Raw genomic sequence first — 12,755 nt, forward strand, 5'->3', positions numbered from 1 at the left:
CCTCCCTCACATAGAAGGGTCAAAAATGGTGGCTTCCTTTCTCTGTTTCTCTCTCTCTCCCTGTGTCTCCATCTATAATAGACCCAGCAAGAGGAAAGAGACCCAAGCTGGCTCAAGCCTCACTGATATAGTCCAGTCAAAAGCCCTAAAGTGATCTTATCAAGTAATTTAATCAAAGGCCCCTTAACTGAATTAATCAAATGGCCCTGCACCCACAGAAATAGATTAGTTTAAGAACATAATCCTTTTCTAGCATTCAGAAAATTCAAACTGTCACATCTGGTAAAGATAACCATATGGTTAATTGTAAATACCAGTACTATTGTGTTGTGGTGTTTTTTTTGGTATATTACTCTACTTTTTCTTCTTAGAAGTTCTAATATACAAATGCATAAAAAGTAATGATAATATTATGGTTTTGGACATACAATGTATAAAGTTATCATTTGTAACAAGTACAACAAAAAGGTGAGGGTACATAGGGGTATAGGAACAGTGACTCTGCATGCTATTGAAATTAACTTAGTAACAAATCATATGTGATAGTTATAGATTTAGGATGTTAAATTTAAGCCCCATAAAAACCACAGAGAAAATATCTGAAAAACATATATTGAAGGGAAATAAGAGACTCAAAATGGTATACTACCCCCAAAAAAATCAAATAAATATGAAAGTAGGCATTAACAGAAAAATTGAAAAAATGTAAAATCTTACAAAAATTAAATAGCAAAATGGTAGAAGACAGTCCTGTTTTATCAGTAGTCACATTAAATGTAAATGGAGTAAATGCTCCAGTCAAAGGCAGAGATTGGCAGAATGGATAAAAAAGGTATGACCCAACTCTATGCTGTTGACAAGAGACTCACCTTGAATTCAAAGACATAAAACAATTGAAAGTAAAAGGGTAGAAAAAATACATACCATGCAAACAGTAAACAAAAGAGAGATAATACTAAAAAGAGAGTTGATACTAATATCAGATAAAATAGACTTTAAGTAAAAAAACTGTTATGTGGGAAGCAGCTGTGGCTCAATCAGTTGGGTTCCCATCTACCATATGGGAGGCCCTGGATTCACATCCCCGGGCCTCCTTGTGAAAGCAGGCTCGCCCGCACGCCACAGACAGCCACCAGCCCACAAGAGCTGCGGAGTGCCGCCCGGCCTGCAAAGTGCTGCAGAGTGCTGCCCGGCCCACAAGCGCCATGGAGAACAGACTCAGCAAGGTGATGCAACAAAAATGGAGAAAAGTGAAAACACACAGCAAATGGACACAGAGAGCAGACAACAAGCAAACTACAAGGGGGGAGGAAATAAATAAAAATACAGACACACAGTGAATGGACACAGAGAGCAGACAGCAAACAAGCCGCAAGGGGCGGGGAAGGATTAAAAAAAACTGTTATGAGAGACAAAGAAGATCACTATATACTGATAAAAGGGTCAAATTCAACAAGAAGGTATAACAATTATACATATATATATATACATAAACATAATGGCAGAACCCCAAAATATATGAAGTAAATATTGACAGATTTGAAGGGAGAAATAGACAGTTCTACACCAATAGTAGACATTAATACACCATTTCGAATAATGGATAGAACTACTCACAGAAGATCAATAAGGAAGCAGAAGATTTGAATGATACTATGACATATAGAACATGTAACCCAATAACAGCAGAACACACATTCTTCTCTATTGCACATGGGTCATTCTCCAAGACAGATCATATGTTGGGTCATAAAATAAATATCAATATATTTTAAAAGATTGAACACTTACAATATATCTTATCCTACATCAATGGAATGAACCTAGAAATCAATGAGGGAAAACTGCAAAATTCACAAATATGTAGAAATTAAACAACACAGTCTTAAAAAAACCAGTGTGTCAAAGAAGAAACCACAAAGTTAATTAGGAAATAATTTGAGGCAAATGAAAAGGAAAACAAAACATACCAAAACTTATAGGGTGTGGAGCAGGGTATATGGGAACCACTTATGTTTTTTATGTTTTTTTAAATGTTTTTTAATGCAACATTCTTTGTGATCTATTAACTTTAATTTAAAAAGTATAAAAAAACCTTATGGAATACAGTAAAAGCAGTGTAAAGAGAGAAATGTATTGTGTTAAATGCTTACATTAAAAAAGAAAAAAAATCTCAGATCAGAGACCTAACCTCACAAATGGAGGTACTAGGAAAGGAAGAGCAAACTAAACCCAAAGTGAGCAGAGTAAGGAAATAACAAAGATTAGAGCAGAGATAAGTAGAATTGAGCATAAAAACAATATAGAGAATCAAGGAAACAAAAAGTTAATTCTTTGAAAAATATCAATAAAATTGACAAACCTTCAGCCAGAATGACAAAAAGAGAGAGAAGATGCAAATAACTAAAATCAGAAATGAAAGGGGGATATTATGACCAAAAACACAAAACCAAAAGGATTCTAAGAGCATACTATGAAAAACTGCATGCCAAAAAATTAGATAACCTAAGATGAAATGGTCAAATTCCTAGAAACATACAAACTACCCACAATGACTCAAGAAAAAAATACAAGGATCTCCACAAACTAAAAACAAGTACAGGTTGTATCAATCATCAAAAACCTCCTAATTGCATCCATCATCCAAGTGGAATCTAAGCACCCTCTTGATATAGAGGTGGAGTGGACATAATCATCCCAGGGTCCACAGAATGGAGGAACAGAGTATGGATTAGAGTGGACTTACTGATATTCTATTTTGGAACTATTATAATTAGTAATGGAAGTAAATGTAGCACTGATGTGGAAAAAAAAAACACCTCCTAACAGGATGTGGATGTAGCTCAGTGGTTGAGCACCTGCCTTCCAAATATGAGGTCCTGGGTTCAATCCCAGACTGTACCTCCAAAAATCCAACCAAACAAACAAAAAAAACTCCCAACAAAGAAATTCTCAGGAACAGAGGGACTGGTGATTTTACGAAATATTCAAAGAAGAATGAACACTTCCAAAAATTTTAAGAAGAGGTATGGCAGTTTGAAGCTTTAGTGGACTCCAAAAAACAATTTCCTTAGGATTAATCCATTCCTGTGTATGTAAACCTATTGTAGATGGGACCTTTTGATTAAATCAATTGAGTTAAGGGCCTTTGATTAGATTGTGTGATGCAGGGTGGGTCTTAATCTTTTTACAGCAGTCCTTTCTAAACAGAGGAATAAAAAGCTGTAGTCATGGAAAAAAGCTGCAGAGAAAGAGAGGAATCCAGAAGCTGAGAGGAAGCCACTTTGCCAGAAGCTGAAGAGGTCTAGAGTGGGGAGAGACTAGTGGATGCTGCCATGTGCCTGATTGCCCACACTCGCAACTTGTGGAGAAAGGATCTCCTGATTTTTGGACAATTTCACGGTCTCAGAACTATAAGCTTATAAATTAATAAATCCCCATTGTAAAAGCCAACCTGTTACTGATATATTGCTCTCACAGTTTTTAGCAAACTAAAACAGGAGGGAACACTTACTAATTCAGTCTATAAGTTTGTGGCAGTTTGATATAATTGATGAATTCCAAAAAAAATATTGGATTATGCTTGTAATCTGATCTGTACCTGGCTGGGCATGATTGAGTTATGATTAGGGCTTTAATTGGGCCACGTCATTAGAGCATTGAGTCTCCACCCCTTGGTGGGTGAGAACTCACAGATAAAAGACATGGCAAAGGACAGAGTTGGAGCTTTTTGATGGGGGGTTTTTCTGATGTTGAGTTTGATGCTGAAGACTTAAGCTGGAGCCCTGGGAAATCAACAAGCAGAGGAAAGAGAAACCAGCCCAAGGAAGAGAGGAACCCTGGGCCCAGGAAGAAGCAAGCCCCAGGAATGGAGGAACCCAGGAAGCCTGACCCCTCACAGACGTCGGCAGCCACCTTGGTCCAAATAGTCTCTGATGAGGGAAGTAACATATGTTTTATGGCCTGGTATCTATAAGCTCCTACCCCAAATAAATACCCTTTATAAAAACCAACCAATTTCTGGTATTTTGCATCAACACCCCTTTGGCTGACTAGTACAAAGCTCAACATCACCCTTATACCAAAGCCAAATAAAGATACCACAAGAAAAAAATATTGCTGACCAATAACCCTTATGCAAAAATCCTTAAACAAATACTAGCAAACAGAACCCAAAAGCACATAAAAAGAATTATACACCGTGATAAAGTAGAATTTAGGTCAGGTATGCAAGGATTTCTGTTCAACATAAGAAAATCAATGAATACAATACACCACATTAATAGAATGAAAGAAAAAATACACATGGCTATCTCAATTGATGCAGAAAGGACATTTGACAAAATCCATCATCCCTTCTTTATAAATACACATAGATATTGAGGAATAGAAGAAACTTTCACAACCATCATAAGAGCTTATATAGAAAACCCACAGCTAACATCATACTCAATCGTGAAAGACTGAAAGCTTTCCCTCTAAGAACAGGAAAATGACATGAATACCCACTGCACCTCAATTATTCAACATCATACTGGAAGTTCTAGCCAGAGCAATTAGGCAAGAAAAAGAAATAAAAAGCATTCAAATTGGAAAGGATGAAGTAAAACTTTCCCTATTTGCAGATGACCTGATCATGTAGACAGAAAATCCTGAAAAATCTACAACCAAGCTATTAGAGCTAATAAATGAGCTCACAAAAGAGGTGGGATACAAGATCAGCACACAAAAATCAGTAGTGTTTCTCTACACCAATAATGAACAATCTGAAGAGTAAATTAAAAAAAACTTCTACTTACATAGCAACTAAAAGAATCAAATATCTAGGAATAAATTTAATCAATGATGTAAATGAACTTGCAAATCTACAAACATTACTAAAAGAAATCAAAGAAGACCTAAGTAAATGGAAGGACATTCCATATTCATGGATTGAAAGACTAAATTCTGTTAAGATTTCAATTCTACCCAAAGCAATTTATAGATTCAACAATTTCCCAATCAAAATTCCAAAAGATTTCTTTGCATAAATGGAAAAGGCAATCATAAAATTTTTATGGAAGGGTCAGGGGCCCGGAATAAGCAAAAAACATCATGAAAAAGAAGAATGAAGTGGGAGGACTCACACTTCCCAATTTTAGAACTTATTACAAAGCCACAATAATCAAAACAGCATGGTATTGGCACAAGGACAGACATATAAACAAATGGAACAGAATTGAAAGTTCAGAAATAAACCCTCACATCTGTGGCCAATTGACTTTTGACAAAGGTGCTAAGTCCACTCAATGGGGAAAGAACAGTCTCTTCAGCAAATGATGCTGGGAAAATTTGATATCCACATGGAAAAGAAGGAAAGTTGACCCTTACCTTACCATATACAAAAATTAACTCAAAGTGAATCAATGACCTAAACTCTAGAGCCAAAAATATAAAACTCTAAGAAGAAAACATAGGGATATGTATTCAGGAACTTGTATCAGGGAATGGATTCTTAGACTTTACAAGAAAAGCATGAGCAACAAGTGAAAAATCAGATAAATGGACTTCATCAAAATTAAAAACTTTTATGCAGAAAAGGCATTCATCATGAAAGTAAAGAGACAACCTACAGAACAGGAGAAAATATTTGGAAACCACATTTCCAATAAGGATTTAATACTCAAATTCCAAAAAATATAAAGAAATTCTGCAACTCAACAAAAAGACAAACTCATTTTTAAAATGGGCAAAAGAATGGACACGTCTCAATTGCGCAAGCTGCTCCCCGTGTTTCCCCGTCCCACTTCACCCCCTTGGGGGCTGCTCAAGGGTAGGTGGGCATGGGTGGTAGGAGGGCTTTTTTCTACCCAGGGCTCTGGAAGGACACCAAACTGTTCTGCTTGTTACCTTCCCTCCATCCTCTCCCTGCCTTTCACAGTCCCCTCCTGCCAGCTTCCTGTCCTGCCAGGTCTACCACCCACCCCACCTCCTCTTTTCGGGCTCCCTGCCCCTCCAGATTGCCTGGTGATCTGTTTTGTTTCCTTTTGTGTTTCTTTTTCTGTTTTGAGTGTCTTTCTTTGCAGGTTTCTGAAGCCAGAAGATCTCCCTTCCGCTCCCAGCCGCTCCAGTGTAAATTCCCCTTCCCGAACCTGGGGAAATGCACTACCTTGTTTTGGGGGGTTTAGGGTGTTTTTTGTTTTTCAGTTTTTTGTTTTGTTTTGTTTTTTCCATTGCCTTTTTTTCCCTTTTATTTGGAGGGGATGGGAGGAAGTGGGAGGTGGGTGGTGGATTTTGATTTTTTTTTTAAGATCATTTCCAAGGGGTGGGAGTCTTTTTTTTTTAATATGTATCATGAATAAAGTTGTTTTTGAAAATAAAAAAAAATGGGCAAAAGACAAATAGACATCTCACCAAAGAAGATATACAAATGGCCAATAAACACATGAAAAGATGCTCAACATCATTAGCCATTAGGGAAATGCAAATCAAAACCTTGATGAGATACCATTTTATACCCACTATAATTTATTGGCTACTATTTTATTAAAAGATGGAAAAACAACAAGTGTTGGAGAGGATGTGGAGAAATAGGCATACTTATTCCTTATTGGTGTGAATATAAAATGGTGCAGCTGCTGTGGAAAACAGTTTGGCAGTTCCTCAGAAAGTTAGGTATAGAATTACCATATGACCTGACAATCCCTTTACTAGGTGTATACCCAAATTAATTGAAAGGAGGGACTTGAACAGATATTTGTACACCAATGTTCTTAGTGTTATTATTCACAACTGGCAAAAGATGGAAGCCACCCAAGTGTTCATGGACAGATGAATGGATAAACAAAATATGGTATAAACCTATGATGGAATATTATTTAGCCATGAAAAAGAATGAAGTTCTTATACATGCTACAGCATGGATGAACCTTGAAGACTTCATGTTGAGTGAAATAATCTAGACAAAAAAGATAAATATTTATGATGTCATTGATATGAATTAATTAGAATAAACAAATTCACAGAGTCAGAAACAAAAATAAAAGTTACCAGGGGCTGGGGTGGGGATAAGGAATGGGCAGTTAGCACTTAATCTGTATAAAATTTCTATTTGGGGCAATGGAAAATTTGGGTAATGGATGTTGGTAATAGCAGAACATTGTGAATGTAATTAACATCAATGAATTATATATTTAAGTGTGATTTAAAGGGGAAATATTAGTTTGTGTATATGTTATTAGAATAAAAATTTTTAAAACAACAACATAGGACTATGCAACACAAACAATGAACTCTAAGGTAAACTATGGACTATAGTCAATAGTATAATTATAAAAATATCATCAATTGTAACATGCACCAAATTAAAGCAAAGGATTAGTAACAGGAAAAACTGTGAGTGTGGGGGAACTCTGTATTTTCTGCATGATTTTTCTGTAAACTTACAACTTCTTGAATAAAAAAAGAAAGAAAGAGAGCCTGTGCCCTGGCATCTACAGCCATGAAGGTTAAGCTCTGCAGTTTCAGTGGGTACAAAATCTATCATGGAAATGGGGGGCAGTATTCCAGGACTGATGGCAAGGTTTTCCAGTTTCTTAATGCAAAATGTGAATCAATATTCCTTTTCAAGAGGAACCCTCCGCAGATAAACTGGACTATCCTCTACAGAAGAAAGTATAAAAAGGGACAGTCGGAAGATATTTTAAATAAAGAGAACTCGTGATTTAGTCAGATTATCACTGGTGCATTGCTTGCTGATAGTAGGCCAAGAGGAATCAGAAACCCAAAATTAGAAAGGTGCAACAAAAGCAAGCTATCAGGGCTGCCAAAGAAGCAAGAAAGGCTAAGCAAGCATTAAAAAAAAGACAGCAATGGCTGCTGCTGAGACTCCCATAAAAGCAGCACCTAAACAAAAGATTGTGAAGCCTGTGAAAGTTTCTGCTCCCTGAGTTGGTGGGAAACACTATGCTGGCAAATCAGATTTTTAATTAAATATGTGACTGTAACTCAGAAAAATAAAAAGAACCAGAAACAAAAGAGGTAATGACAATTAAATGATTGTGAATGGGTTCTAAGAATGGAAGAAAAAATTCTCAGAAAGTTGTTATTGGGACATAAGAAAAAATTGGTATATGGAATATAAGCTTTATATCACTGTTAAATATCTTGAACTTATCTGATAACTGTACTAAAGATGATGACATAAATGAATATCCTTGTTCTTACGAAATTTATATGGATGTATTATGTGTTCAGGGAGTATGATATATGCAACCTACTCCAAATGTTCAGAAAACAGATAAGATATAGATGAGGGGATAGATAGATAGAATGATATGGCAAATGTGGCAAAATGTTAAAATTAGTAGATCTGGGTATTTGGGGAGGGTGGCATATGTTGGAGTTCTCTGTGTGGGTTTTTAACAATTTTTTTGCAAGAGTCCTATAGGTTTGAAATTATTTCAAAATGAAAAGTTTAAAAAACCAAAAAGGAGCTCCTCCACAAGGAGGTCGGCAGCATGGACTCAACATCCTAGAGCTGGAAGGGACCTCATTCATTCCACCCACACAACATATCTTTTAGGGAGCAGAAGGAGGACACAGAGAGAGGCATAGAGAGGGAAAGAGGACTCCTATGACTCCAAAGCCCCCAGCTAGTGAGTGACAGGATTGTATGACAGCATAAGGCCTGCCCAGCCCCCGGGCTGGTACACTCTCCCTTCAGCCCTCCCTGTACCTCTGCATTTTCCAACAGCTTGGGTTGCTACTCCACTCTTCCACAGAGCCCCTTCCTTGTTTCTATGGGCATATTCTGTGTGTGTGTGTCTGTCTGTCTGTCCCTCGGCCCCAGTTAGGATCAGGTCAGAACCAAAATAGAGAAGGTTGTTATTGCATTTCCCACTTGGTTATTTCCCCCTGTGGAGGGAGTTGGGGGCAGGGAGCTTGAGAGCCAAGGGCTGGACAGGGCCTGCTGCAGTTAACTGCTGCAAGTCTGAGACCAAGGTACTGCCATAGGTGCCATTAGAAAAGAACGTAAAGATGGCAGCAGCAGGGAGAACCTCTGGGCTGGAGGGGGCAGAGCTCCTCAACTCCAAGTCCTGCAAAGAAAACCAGATTTCTGTGGAATCTGTCATGTAGAGGGGACCTGGAGGGAGGGAGGGCAGGCAGTGTACCTGCCTCAGAAGCGCAGTCTCTCCATGGAGCAGGAACACCTGGAGCAGAAACCCACCTTAGGCTTCCTGAGAGCCCCCAGAGGAAGGCCATGTCCCTGGAGTCTGTTGTCATGGCAGCAGTTGCCCAGGGTCTTCCCTCTTTCCTGCATGGTTACCCTGCCTGTCTTCTGATCTCTTCAGCTCCTGCTACCTGAAAAGGCCTGTGTTGCCCACCCTGACTGCATGCAGATGTGGCTGGAGTCCACTGCTCAAGAGCAGTGGTTATAAGCACTACCTCTCATGTCATACTGCCTGGGTTTCCATCTCACATTTGCCACTTATGATCCTCTGAATTTCAATGGAACCATCTGTACCCTCCCAGAGCTTCAGTTATTTCCATTTTAAAATGGGGATCCTTGGAATCCCCTTCCTTAAACCCTCACTACCAATAATAATGTGCCAAGCAACATGCTCACACAACACCCTTATGTCACCAGCATCACATCAAATTCCATCAGAAGGATTGTTTCACAGGCCCCCCCAAACCCAGACCACAGGCAGAGATGAGTAGCAGACCACATTCCTCTGTAATAAATGGTTGTCACCAGGGCAGAATTACCTTCATCTTATTCCCTGTTGAGAGCCCTTTCTCCCAAGGAAATCCCAAATCAGCTACTGCCAATACAGAGACAGTGTCTTCATTCTTCCTTTTCTCCTTCCAATTCCTCACACCTCCCTTGTCTACTGACATATTTACCATGTACTCATCAAAGATATGATTCTACAGATTTGGGAGCTCTCAAACAATTTTGTCCCCTATTACCAGCATTAAAAATCAATCCTACTCTAAGGAACCACTCTGTATGGGGAACTGCAGGGGAACTGGCCTAGCAAGGCATACTCCTGGCTGCCACACCCAAAAGGGAAAAGGTATTCTTTCACTTGGAGTCAAAGCTCTTTGCTGTGACCCCTCCCTCACCCCCAGATCTTTCCTGAACTTGCTGACTTTATCATCATCCTACGTGTTATCAATGGCATGATTTAAATTAATATTTTGTAGCTAATATAGCAAATGACAGAATCCAATTCAAAGAATGAGGGAGTGAATGTAACAAGATGACATATAACCCAGGCAAATAAAAGCTTCTTTACTTGTGTTAAAATTGAAATAAATTACAGAAGTGTATTAACAGCTGGATATATGAAACAAAGATTTGGGGATCTCAGCTGAGTACAATTTAAACTGGATTCAACAGTGTGGCATGGCATCCACAAAACCTAGTATGATCTTAGATGCATCAATGGGTGAATAGTGTCTATTCCAGAATGAAGAGAGTGATCCTATCACCTGATTCTACACTAGGCAGGGTATTCAGAATTTTCAGAGAAATTCACAAACTCAGGAGCATGTAGGATAGTTAATAACTTTTAAAAAATGTATCTTTTCAGAAACAGCTGCAATAACTGGGGAGGTTAAACCTCTAAAAAAGTAAGTCTTGGTGAAAACATAATTGTTAAAGGATTACATGAGATATACTAAAAACACTTAGCACAATGCCTAGCATAAGTTAGTCTCAATTCATGTTAGTAATAAAAGAATGATAGTAATATTATTTGTACAGTATCATACCTTTATTATTATTACTATTACTGTTATTATAGCTAATGCCTGTAGAGAGCTTTCCATGTGCTAGGGACTATTCCAGGTCCTTAACATATATTACTGACTCTTACAATACTATGAGGTAGGTGAGAAAGGTGAGTCACGGAAAGAATCAGTAGATTGTGCAGTGTGTGTCACAGATGGGAAAGGATTAAATGAGGACATAAACTCTGGCAGTTTCAGACTATTAAGTGTAAAAGGTACTTTTATTACTTTATACTTGACTGTATCTCTCTAGAGTACAGAAACAGAATCAATGTGTGTAAACTACGAGGAGGCAGATTTTAGCCCACAGAAGGGGAAAAAAAAAATTCGACTAGAACAGTCTGAAATTTCAATAGGATATCGTATAAGGTACTGAGTTCTGCATCATAGGATGTAAAAAAAAAAAGAGAGAGAAATGACTAAATGAATAAAATGGGACTCCTCACAGAGAGAAACTATAAACATGAGAAACCAATCCTTGTTGAAGAGTAAAGCAGGCATAGTGAAACTTGACTTTAAAGACAAGCATCACTGGAAAATTGAATAGTTTAACAGTTATGGAAAAGATATAAAGGTGAACTAATATCTGTTTAGTTGCTATCTTAACACAAAGTAAATTAGACACCAGAGAAAAGCAACAAAACATTCTTAAAATGGGAAACTTCAGGTATGAATTTCTGTTTGGAAACTTACTAGACAGCTGGGAGGGAGGAAGGGAAGGACGGAAGGAAATCCCAGTATCCTCACTGATCTGATGGCCACTGATCCTGAAAGTTAAAGGCAGAGAGGAAAGGAGAAGTCGTCTACTCCCTGGAAGAAAAGGGCATCAGCATGAGAAAGTAGCATTGGGGCTGATGTGAGTAGGTGAGATGCAGGCATGAGGTCAAAGAGCATAAAAAAAATCATTAGATTAAAATATATATACTTGCAGTAACAACTGAGTATGTTAGAATGACTTTAATCCTATTACTTAGTGTGTGGTCAACAGAATTATTGCATAGTGTAATACTGAATGGCCTCTGTGCTGCATCTATCTTTTTGGGTCTAGCAGTGCTAGGACCCTAGTATTTGTCAATGTAATGAATTAATATCAACTTTCTTGACCTTCAGCACCAAAAGGAGGCAGAGTTCCAGCAAAATCTTTCTTCTGTTGTGAATAACAACTACTTACTAGGTGGTGTTTTTTTTCCTAATAATAATGCCATGCCCAAGACCTCTCCCATTTCAGATAACTATGGATTTTCCAGACTATTTGAACTTTGATGGACAAAACAATATTTTGATTTATGAAATCAAAGCATTCATCCTTTTTAGATCTATATCCTAAACAAACTTAACTCTTTCTGAAGTATTTATTAGAGTATACTTTTAAAAGGAAAAAAATTAATTTTGTTTTGTATCAAAAATTCTAGCAGCAAACAGCTGAAAGATTACTCATTTAGACTGGATCTTCTATTAGTAATATAGGTCTGGGTGCTCAAAAAAGCAAAATACAGACGTCAAGGAAAAGTGAAAGACTGTCTCCCATGAAAGTGACAAGAGGTGAAAACATGATAGAACCTAAATGGAGGAATTATGGATATGGATTAAAACTGGGAACGATGGGAGATGATATTGATTCATGAAGGTAAAATAGTTACATTCCAGTGCAGGATCTGGGCTGCAGGAGAAATAGTGGGCCTTGGTAGCTTAGGATGGGAGAGTGGGGAAAGAGAGGCGGTATCAGAGGAAGCAGCAGAGAGGAAGAGGCAATGTATTTTAAGACTAGAAGCTAGCCGTTCCTGGTAACCAGAGAAAGACAAATATAAACAATGAGAGGCGAGTGACAAGGTCGGCTGTGTTGGAGGGGCTACTGCAGCACGGCCGCGGGTCCAAGTGATAACTGTGTATATCCGAGCTTGGGGGTGACGCGCAGCCCTCACGTGACCAGGAGCCTGTGTCTGCCCAAGTCCCTCTCATCCTGGTCCTTTTTGCCT

Source organism: Dasypus novemcinctus, chromosome X (genome assembly GCF_030445035.2).
Source record: "Dasypus novemcinctus isolate mDasNov1 chromosome X, mDasNov1.1.hap2, whole genome shotgun sequence".
In the NCBI taxonomy this organism is placed as follows: Eukaryota; Metazoa; Chordata; class Mammalia; order Cingulata; family Dasypodidae; genus Dasypus; species Dasypus novemcinctus.